Below are 12106 nucleotides of genomic sequence, written 5' to 3' on the forward strand. Positions count from 1 at the left end.
TATTTTGCCTTGTTTTTCTGGGTATGGACACACAAACACATTACTTTCCCTTCAGACTCCCTAAGAACGGGATACAAGCAAGCCTGACTCCTGAACATCCTCCTGGAGAACAGACAGGGCTCTCTCATGCATAAACTGTCAAAGACAACTCCTTGATTTGCTAATCAATTATTACAGTACCCTGGTTTACAACAATGACTAATCTGAGCTTCTCAAATCTCATTAAAACTGGAATCTCTTGATTCTTTTAACAGACTTTAGTGTAGACAACAAAAGCCATAGGTAGTCAGAGACTTCTCTAGCACCGTCTCAAGCAGCTTTATTGCAAGGAATAAAAGAACAAATCATTCTCTGACAGCAGCCCCACAAACCCCAATAAGCATCCCACTGATCCTCTGGGATGATCTCACAGGAGAAATGGAGTGTTCACTCAGCTGGATCCATTTATGTGACTGAGGTTTCTTCAGCCATGTTGCCAGATCACGCTTATTAACATTTACTTTAAGCTGTGCCTTGGTTGCCTAGTTTAAAGAGGCATTTTTTGTGACAATGTGGTAACCCATTGTCTCACCTCCATCAGGAAAGCCCAGTCTTTCTGTGGGAGGACAGAGCTTCATTGTGCCCCTTGTTTAACCACAACATTGTTCTCCCTGAGAACCTCCCTCACTTTCCGATGTGAATATCTCCACTTTCTCCTTACAAGGCAAACATGGAAACACAGCTCAGTGCAGGCAGCAAACAACCAGGTTGCACTATCTTGTAGTGAGGAGAAACTATAGTTGTTCTTTTTAGATGTCCTCTTGTTGTTATAAATACTACATGTGGCTATATTTCAAGGTAAAGTTTCAATCCTTAAAAAAAAAATTCATTGTCTAGGGCCTCTAAGCAGCACTATTATTGTGGTGCACAGCACAGGCTACTCTTGCAGAAAGAGACAGTGTTTTATTGATGACAGATGAGTATGTTGATCAACAAGCATCCAGTGCATAATATTGATGTCTGGCTTTGTATGACGTTAATTTGGTAAATTGCAACTCTATGAGGACCCTAATGACAACATGGGAATGACAACCTGTGACATAAGCGAACACGTTTAACTTATCAGTTATCTAAGGCCCCAAAAATTCTTTTCATCCATCTTTTTTTTTATTAAATTCACAAGATAGGATTCATGTGTATATCCACGGCAGAATGCAAAGCAAGCCTGGGCATAGCCCCCACCAGAATAGAAAGCTTTAACAGCACTTCAGGGCAGTAAGAAAAGGGAGTGTTACTCTAGGAGATAATCCTTTCCTTTTGCAGTAACCTCATATAAAGGGATTATCATTCAGATATATGATTATCCAGCTCATAAAACCACTCAGCAAGAAAGGACTCCACAGGAAATCCAGCTAGGGATAGTATAGCTTTTGCTGCTGTTAACTTCTGATGGGCATACAGAGCATTGGACATTAGTTTGATTAGGCCTGCAAGATGCCACAGCAAAGAAAAAAAAAAAAATCATAGGATCTCTTAAAAAAAGCAATTCCTGCAGGGAAGCAAATCTGTGACAAAAGCCAGCCTGAGCAAAAGTAAAAAAAACCCCAAAACACACAGTGAACAAACCAGGGATCACACTGAGGAAAGTCTTCCCATTTCTGTTGGAATAGAAATTCAAAAGACTTTCATGTCTGTGTCCAAGGAGAAGAGGCTCATGGTGACAAAGAGTAATAACTCCATATCCAAACAGGCTCATGCACAGCCTTTCAAAGGGGTCTTACAAAGGGCTGCTCAGGCACTGAGCTGATAGAGAAACCCTTCCTCCCTGCAGAAAGGAGATTATCTAGAAGGATAAAAAACCTCATCCACAGAGAATACTTAGGGAAATCACAGAGGGACTCACAAACACCTTTTTATGGCATGAAATGTTTAGTGGGTATTTTACTAACAGGTCCTGAGTCTACCTGCCCTTATTGTTGGTGGGACTATTAATTTTATATTTCCTTCTAGAAATAAATAAAATGTTGGGTTTTGGAGCTGGGTTTCCTGTTCCCCACGTCTATCCCACACTCCCCAGTCAGGAAAAAAAGAGGGGCCTTTTCCCAAAACAGATTTGTTGTTAACTGTTAGAGATCTTTCTCTTGCTTGACTTTTCTTTCGTGTTACCAGATGCAGGGCAATAACACAGTATTTCACCTGATCATATGATTCATAAAACAGTAACTAATGGCAGCAGCAATAACAAATCACTGCTTTTATCATTTTCATTAACAGCAGTTGAACGAGCTCAGGTATACTTTTCCACTGGCAGACAAACCTAAAAGGCATTTGCTCACATTAATCATTCAAAGGTACTGTTAAAAAAGATAAAAAAACTTGAAAATAGCTAAATTGGCAGAATTCTCCTTCTTCCCTCATTTATTTAAATAAGAATATATATAAAAAAAAATCAAAGTGGTGATTCTTCAAACGCTAAGTTTGGCAAGACTAAAATGCAGATTAATAAAACCACTGTAGCAATTAACTGTAGTCAACCCTGGAAACCATTGACCTATGGAGGCTCCATAAAAAAAAACAACCCGTACTGGACAGATGGTCTAGGGTTTTTTGGGGTTTTGGTTTGTTTTTAAAAGAGCTGACAATTAGATCTCTTTTCCTTTGCAAATATGAGCTGTGTTGGCCTACTTTCCTCGTAACAGCTGTGAAATTTTTACTCTATCATTATACTGCTATTTCCATGAGTTTTACATCAACTCTTTGTGTAGAGATGATAAGTATAGAATAAAAAAATGCAGATTGTAGATCAGGTCTATAAAACAAAGTAAAAATCTGCTTATCATTAGAGTTACCCAAAAATAAAACTTCAAGCATAGCACAGCCTAATTTTTTTGGTACAGATGGGTAGTAAACGAGAACACAAAATGTCTCTCCATTCCAGTTTCCAGAGAATAAGTTGTTTGGAGGCTTTTCTGTCAAGTTCTCCTCATTATTTTTGTACTTCCATGCTAACTCTAGATATTTCTCCTTTCAAGTCCCAAGAAATAAATGTTATGCGGTCTCACTCTAAATGTAGCAAAGAGCCATTATACAGAACTTGGTACAGTAGACAACTGATCTAAACAAATGGTGAGCAGAGATGTTTATCACTGATTACAGGCCAGATGAGGATGTTTGGGAACTTAAAACCTCACAGGAAAGGGAAATGACTGCAGCATTTCCAAGTATTCCCAAATGTACAGTACTGTTGCAGTCACAGGGCCCTTCAGAAACTGATGTTTGGTCTAATGTTCATTAACAGAGTGCAATGGAAGAAGTCCAACAAAAAGAACATTTTGCTGCACGTGCTGATTAGCTGGAACCCATGGCTACAGACCATAGCTGGTTTTGGGCAAAGACTGCATCCTAACAGAGGTTTACATACAATCTCCTACAATGCAGCCTCACAGAGGTGATCATCTCAGTAGAATTACCCATTTAATTATTTGTCAGTAATTTTAAGAAGCTTTGCTATTAAAATCTTAAATCTCAAAATTTAAAAAGGCTTTATAAAACAAACTTTAAAAAATTCAAATTTAAACCAGCAGTCCCAGTTCAGGGTCTGATTAGAATATACAAAGGATTCTAACTTTTTTTAATCAAAAAGAAAAAAAAAGAAATGGGTGAAGCAATATAGAAAGAAAGCTAAAAACAAGGAAGAGAAGCAAATTGTGTATTGAGGAAGAAAACCATGGTTCTCAAAGCACTCTTTGAGATATTACACATCATAGCTACACAGATTCTGAGAACTGTGAATTCTCATCACACCAGAAACAAGATCTCAGCCAGTGCAGCCAAATTGAGCAATGGGTTCTTGAGAAAGGAATGCAAATTATTAAGAGCATGATAGTGTCATATTCTGAATTCCAGGCAGTGTCTTTCATGTGTCCTCATGTTCTTACAAAAGCTGTGACGTGGAATGGGACACCCTGAAGTGTTCTGCAGCTGGGCAGCATTATGAGCGTACACATTCTGCCTTGACTGAGCTGCACAAACACTTTACAGTGTGCAGCGCCCCTTGGGATGTGCAGGGCTTCTCCTGGGACCAGAACATCTGACACACTGTCCGTTCCCTGTTGATAAGTAGATGCCACAGGGGATCCTATAGCATCTCCATAGGACCATGGGCCTGTGCTTACACAACTGGATCAATCCTGCTTTCTTAACTCTATCAGCTGAAGGTTTCCCATCTGCCAGCCTTTACCCACCACTGGCACCTTAAAGCAGCTTTTCAATAAGTGGTTCATCTACAACTTTATTTTTCTATCCAAAACTGCTATGACAGTTACCTCAAGAGTCCTGTACTGCAGATTTTGCTTTACTCAAAATACGATGCAACTATCCAGGAACTAAGAGCCACTCCTCACTGCAAGGACATGCACTCACAAAATTGGGAAATGGGGTAGGCCCGCCCTGAGAAGTTTAAATAAGTAATGGGTTTCAACCATGGCAAACCTCCACTGAGGAGCTACAGCCCTCCTTCCCAACCACAGCTCTCTAATACTATGTCCTCTCTCTGGATTTATGCATTAGGTGCATAGATCTGAGCATAAGTGGAAAACCCTGAGGCTTTACAGCCTGAGGCCAGGAACAAGGCTGCAGTTCCTCTTCCACAAACCCACACCACTGCAAGTCACTGATACAGGAGCCCACAGATCTTCTCAAGGGGAAACAACTCAGAAACCAAACCCTAAAACTTGTATCAAAGGCTTGATGTGAACGCTGCCTTCCTGCCCAGTGGCAGAGAGCAGCTGCTCTGTCGTGGCGCTGAGACTGCTCTGGCAGGCTGGTGCCAGGCCTGAGGTACAACACCAAACCACAGCTGGGAGATTGATTGCATTTCACAAGTACTGGGAATGCCAGCAACCAGAAATGACAAATTGCCGCTGCATCTGCCAGGTCCTGAAGGAACGTGGCATCCATCTCATGACAGCACGAATTTGCTACCCCTGTGCGTGTCCTGGCTTGCCTATCTCATGAGTCTCAGGCTGCTAAGTCAAAACTTGCCCACAGCATCCATCATGAGGGCTGTCACCACACACAGCACCAGCCAAGGCAAATAGTTTTTTCTCCCACACTCCTCACGTGCAAGTGTTGATTCCAGTAATCACCTCAGAATCAAACAGGTGGGTAAATAAGAACAAGATTCCCCCCCACCCCCCCCAAGAAATTGTTCCATACTCAATTACTTCATGGAGTTATTTCCTTCTGGCCAAGCCGTGATTTGCTTTGCCTTTGGCTAGAGAAAAAGAAGACAGGACTGTAACTTACCTGCATAAATTCACAAGGAAAGAACTCCCAAAAATCTGTAAAAGCAGTTTTCAGGTATTTGCAATTCTAAAGATTTCTCATTCACAAGACATGACCCAGTCAGTTATTAATGAGTCTTTCAGGACCATGGCAGATTACATTAGTTCTCAACAGCAGTAACCATCAATATTTTCTATTAATTACTCTCTACCAATGAAAACATACTTAGTTTTAAATATAATAATTCAAAAAGAGCCATGTTCAATGAAAAAACTTCAAAAGAAAGAAACACCTGGCTGCTGAATGATTACCCACGTTTCTTCACTCATAATTGTATCTGTTGCTAAAATAATCTTTTAATAATGAAGGAGGATTTTATAACTAATACATGTAATCTCATTTCAGTTCAGATACCAGTGCAGAAATTATTTGTTTATTCCTTGTTACCTTCTTCACTCTCTCACTACTTTTCATTTTAGTTGCATCTTTGCAACAGTTTCTGCTGGTGGGCACCCTGCTCTTGTTTCCTAGAACATATTTTCCTTATATGTTTATCTCAGTAGCTCTACAAATTCCTTCCTTTTCTGTCTGCCTTCCATATTTTTTACATCCAATACAGATTTTTTTGTTAAAGCATATTTAGCACTCTCATATTTCAGGATTTTAAAGGGTTTGATGTTTGTTTTAAATAACTCAAGATTTATATTGTGTACACGGCCTTGGTTCCAGATTAGCATCTACCACAGCTCTTTCGGATGAGTTCATACTCTCACAGGAGTAACCTGATGCTACTTTAAAGATCTCTCTCCACTCTATCCCTACAGATCCTTCCAACATCACCACATTCTCCGCATAATCAGGCTGGGTTACATGTACCAAAGCACCTCGAAAACTTCAGTGCACAGCAAAGCCCTCAGCTCCACAGTTCCTCCAACCAAATTACAGTGGGGCAACTCTGGAGAAACTTTTGTTGCTGCTACTTCAGCACAGCAATTACTTCCCTGCAGCACAATTTGTGCTAAAGCAGGATAAAATTGCTCATGGGATGATAAACCTGTATTGTCTTTGCAATTGTAGCACACTGGATGAAGAGCTCAGTGACATTTAAACGAGGTAGTTCTACATTGCTAAGTATGGAAGAGTAGGAAAAATCTACTTCTAGTGTCAATTATAGAAGAGAAATTATAAAAAACAGTTACCAAGATAATTACATTCTGTCTAGCTCTGCTCTCTAATAAACTTGCAAAACGTTGCAAAATATTCAGGGAGGCTTTTCAGAAGATCAAACAGTGAAGATGAAATCTAGCAAAGATTTTATCTGTTTCAGTAGGTAAATGTTTAACAGATTATGCTAATAATTTTGCCTTTAGCATTTTAGCCTGGATTTACTGATTATTGTGCAGTGGAGCATGAAGCTCATTGTCTAAATGATCCAGATAGTAGTTCTTCCACAGCTTTTGAAATAATTCTTCCAATTTTTGTACCTGCATGGGGTCTGCCAGCCATTTTGGCTATAAAAAGAGCTTTTCTACCCAGAATCTAGTGATTTACAAGTGAAGCCAGCCAGCTGTAGTACACCCACACTTGCACAAAGGTGTTAATCTACTCCACCTGCACTTCACATAAGCAGAAGAAAGATCATTTCCAGCGCCAAGAGCTACCTGACCCCACTAGCACAAGTTTCTAACCACTGCTGAGAAGCTGCTTTGATTAAAGCACTCATGACTCTGAGGCTGTTAGGCTTTAGCAGTGATGTAACTTGGAAGGATTTCTGGCCAGAGAGGCCTAGACTGTCAGCTATTTACATTATGGCAATGCTGGTAGGCCTCATGGAAAGCCCCAGGGCATTAGCACATGCTGCTTTAAAAAAAAAAAAAAAGTGGAGGAGTCACAAGAGGTAAGAAATAATTTTAAATTGGGGCATTTCAGGTTTCCTGGGGGAATACTGCCCCAAATAAACAGCAGGAAGGAGCTGGGGAGAGGGCCAGCTCACCCTAACCTGACCTCCTCCCCTCCACCTTCCTTTTTGGCCAGGGCCACACCTTTAGACAGCCCACTCCCAGCCACAACAAACACTTGAGTCCCCCCAGGTATCCCAGGAGCTGCAGGACAACTGGATGAGTTGCCACCAGCACAGGCTCTGCCTCCCAAGGCAATGGAAATAGAAAAACCACCACAGCAGCCTGGGGCTCCTTTACCTGCTACAACCAACCAGATAAACACTGCACCCATGAGAAAGGGCAACCTAAGTGTTGTGCTTAGTGAATCCATCAGCTACAGGGACATTGAAGGGGTTACTACCATGACATTAATGGTAACTTTTAATGTTCAAAGAAACAGGGTTAAAAATTAGGACATATAAATAAACCTCAGCTCTTTATTAAGACAGATTCTTCTGAGATTTCCATCTAAAGACACAATATCCACATTACCACATCAAGCAGTCTTAAATTACAGTTTCTATTTCAGAAAGAGTGCATAATTCTGTATTTTTGTACTAGAAAATTATTCTTAATGCATACAGCTTAAAAAGCCACAAAACAATTACTCATAATCATTTAATTATACAGAGGCATTTAGAGAAGCAAACTGCACCAAACATCTAAACATAAATCAGAAAATTAAAGTTTCCAACAGACTTTTCTCATTCTATTTTATTTGACCTTTTTTCATTTAAAAACAATTGACACATGTTCAACAGGCTTCAGAAGGCAGAATGTTTTAATTAGGACACCACTCCTGCAAGACCAGAAATAACAAGAGCTAAGAAAGCAAAGAAACAAAACTATAAAAAGAGTCTGGCTTCCCATTTAGCCTAACACAAAACTTTCTCAAACCCTCACAAACAGTTTAAAGACTACCGCATGTGGAGATGAGAAATTTGCTTATCCCTCCCAGCTTGTGCACAGTCCATTCCTGCAAATGCACCAGCACATATTGCACCAGTAACATCCAAGACCGATCACATTTAGTCCAGATGTGCAATAATATTACTGAAGCAATGAAAAAAGTATTTATGACCAATGCTGTAAAGGGGGCAGTTTGAATCCAATGGGAAATACCATTATAGAAACTCAGCATTCCTTTGGTTTTCAATGAATTAAAATGGCTTTTGGTCAGTTTTCCACTATTGCTATTTTTATTCTGTTTGGAGCACCGTCCTCCTTTCTTTTCCTTGGCCAGACAGCTCTGTTGATAGATGTACAAAGCAGACCTGCCTGGGCAGGCAGAGCCTTGTCTTAGGGCGATACCAAAAATATGGTCCCCAAAGACATTCAGGAAATTGAAATTGTTACTGCCCCTTGTCTAAAGAATGCTATCAGGAAATAATTGCACCATTAGGTTTGTTATTTAAATTCAGCTGCTTGCCATTAACCTTTCTAGTGTGAAGTGCAAGATTTGAAAAGAATTCACATCAGCAAATTACTAAGGTCTGTGACAATTAATAAGCGATAAAGCTCACTGAAGCTAAAAGCACAAGGCGTACTCTGCTTCACTGCAGCGTGACAAATGAGATGGCAGATGCAACCACACTATCCAGTGCAGAATTAATCCCAGACAGATTCTCAGATAAGTGAGAAACAAGAAGTGCAGCCTCACAAGAGGGATGTGGCTATACCTATAACATAAATCAAAAAAGAACAAAACCACCAAACAAAGTGGTGCTTTAAAAGCAAAAGACAAGGGGAGTAACTTTCATATAAAGCAGAGTAATTTGGTTTTTAATATAATTTGTATTTTATACATTGTAGCAATTTTATGATTCATACATCTGTAATTTATTTTTGTACCGGTCCTGCACTGGTACCAACCCATACTGATCAGGAAAGGTGATGAACAAGAAGCTGCACCTGGACATGGATTGGGGAGAAAAAGAAGAATTTCCCTGTGATACAGAAGTGAGATTTCAAAGGTAACTTCACAAAGAGAGCAGCATTTTGGGAAAAGATCAGGAAACAGGCAAGTTATGTCCTTTCACACTTCACCTTTCCAGCCTCTCCAAAGATGGATTGATTTCAGCATGCAAAAAGGACCAGTTGTGTCACTCATTTCCTTTAATATTAAGTCCAGTTGGAAGCAGCTGCAGTCATTGCTGTTCAGCCCAAAGTGCCCAGAGAGAAGAAAAAGCCAATAGCTGGATACAGCTCATGATTTCTGTCATGGAGCTGTGGGTCTTGTGCTTCCCTCCCTTTTTAATTCATGCTTTTGCAAGCAACACTGCTGTCAGAGATCTGTTTGAACACTCCCAAAGACACTTGGAAGGCCTCATCAGCTCCCAGCAAGAAAATAATTACCCAGCACTGCTTAAAGCAGCACTACAGTTGTCACAGCAGTTCCCAGGGAACATGTGGATAATCTCACATGCAAAAAAACCCCCACTGGACTCCCAAAATGAGTAGTTCACCAAGAGCATTAAGAAAAATCACAGGTTTCTTGGTGTATAAAAAGATGTAGTTAGCTTAGATAAACAGTTACTTGTTTCTTAAACTGTTATTTGCTTCTGTGCTTGCTTTGACTCAATTTTCTTGTTTCCCCTCCCATTCCTTGTTAAAGATCACATATAAAAATACGTAATATTCCTTGTTTAATTACAACTCCCCAGTTTAGTTCTTAAATCCAGCATCTTCCGTGGGAAAAGTTTAACTTCAAGTATGATTGTATCTTTACAACCACACCACATCTGCACAACCTGCTCCTGTAAACTTTTTGCCTATTCCTGTGAGTAATACAACATGATAAAGCAACAAAACAATTCCCTAATGAAGATGATGTCAAAGCATTCCCAGAACTGTGTCCAGAATGGGAAGGTATAATAGGTACTGTCTGTGGAGAAGAAGAAAAAAAAAATCAAAACAAAACCAAAGAGAAAAGCAGCAAGCCCACACACTTCCTTTACCTTTTAAATTCTTACTGCATCAACTTCTCCATCCAGCAGTACATTCTCAAGGGCCACAGGGAAGGTTTTTGTTTTCTGTTTCTACTCCTCACAATTAGAAGCATCTGGCTTTAGAGAAGGTCCTGAATAGTCCAGCTAACTCAAGGTAATTTACACTGGTTTGTTGTTGTGCTCACCCCTCTAGATCCTCAACACAAGTAGTCACATGTTTTGCTTTAATTTTCTGAAGTTACTTTTACCTGCTTTGAGAAAAATCTGATATTTTATACAGTGCTTAAATTTCAAGAGACCATTTATCCCTGCCATCCAGTTTTGAAGACCAGTGCAGCTTTATTTATTACAAGTATGTAGCACATAAGGAGGCCTCAGCCTGCTAAGACAGGGCAGCTGCTGATTAAATAATAGACAATTAACTGTCAGTCTTCAAAGAGTGAATAAGAGCTGTTAGGCACTGTTAGAAAGATTGATTTTTAATGTGCTCAACATTTATATGTATTTATTATAATGACCACACAAATATTTATGTTAAGCAAGAAAACCACAGGGAGTGGTCTGCATTTTGTTATAACTATGTAATATTCTGCATGGCAGAAATGTCCAAATAAGATAGGCATGTTTGATGTGTCTGCTTTTAATTGAACCTGGAGGATGGTGCAGGGCTCAGTTAATGAATTAAGCCAAATAAGTTTGCAGATATTCTCCAAGCAATCATCTAAGCCTGATTCTTAGACTTGCCCATAGACTCTCATTGAAGACCTAAAATTTGTTAAACCTCCACAACTTCCTTATAGGAATTCTTTCCAATGATTGATAACAGACTCTTAAAATTCTCTTATAAGCCAATTTCTGTTTTGTCTCATTTCCACTTAGACTGTAACACTGCCAAAAGCTCTGCTTGTCCTTGGTTTTGTCACAGTTTAGTCCATATAAGGCAGCCAGACCAACCTGTTTGGAGTGAAACTTGTGTTTACCTTCACTTTGAGAAGATTGCAGTGAGTTTGTTTAGCAAGAGGAGGGTGACGTAGCTCGTAGCTGACATTACCAAAGCCCTGATGGGTACACATTACAGAATGCTCAGCAGCCAATCAAGCACCTCCATCAATTCTAACACATCAATAAATACTGAGATGTGTCACTTGTGCTCTCTCTTAGTAATTCCTTGAAAAGATGCTGTTATCAGAAGTGAAGCTTATCTCTGCCTTCCCACTGCTGTAGGAAATGTGGCTCTGCATAAGGTTTCTTCAGTGACTTCTACATTCTGGAAACTTGCCAGCTATTACTCATAAATAAATGTATTAGTCCTGATATATATGTGCAAAAGGGAAAAGCTTTTCAGTTCTAACATGAAGTAAGCTCAGTAAGAGTCATAGTGTTATGTCTAAATGGCATATAGTGAAATTTTCTGTAAACACAGATTGAAATTCAGCCCCTCCATGAAGTACTGATACATCTCCTTGACTCTCTGAAGAAATTGAAAAAAATCATACAGAAAATGGCAGCATCAAAAAGAAGTAACACCCCAAACTGATGAGCATATTAAGACAATTTAGGGCCTGTATCTGAAGGAAGGAACCTTCAAGTGAACTTTTCAAAATTCCCATGCAACTTCCCTAGAGATGTTTAGGGCCTTCTTTACACAACTATTATTATTGCTATTTGGATCATTTGTCAGCTGAATATTCTGTGGATTTTTCTTCCAATTATTACTTTCATGGCAGTTGTGCCCATTTCCTCCCCCATGAAGATGCATGGTATTTCTGACCCAGCTATTCCAGCCCTTCCCACCTGCTCTCTGCTACTGCAAATAGTGGCACCAAAGGTGAATTCCCAGCTCCTCTGAGCACTCACAGCACCGACTGCTTGCTTTCCTAAGTGCTCCAATTATCCACTACAAAAACCAACTTGTTCCATCATCATATGGGAAAGTGTGTTTTAGTGCCTGGA

General features: G+C 39.8%; 1 long non-coding RNA gene across 1 annotated transcript in view; it reads right to left on the reverse strand.

Annotated features, from left to right (window-relative positions):
- Window positions 1-12106, reverse strand: part of LOC125330385 — a 134361-nt gene that overhangs the window by 88356 nt on the left and 33899 nt on the right. The window lies entirely within an intron of this gene.

The sequence above is a fragment of the Corvus hawaiiensis genome, chromosome 9 (assembly GCF_020740725.1).
Source record: "Corvus hawaiiensis isolate bCorHaw1 chromosome 9, bCorHaw1.pri.cur, whole genome shotgun sequence".
Lineage (NCBI taxonomy): Eukaryota > Metazoa > Chordata > Aves > Passeriformes > Corvidae > Corvus > Corvus hawaiiensis.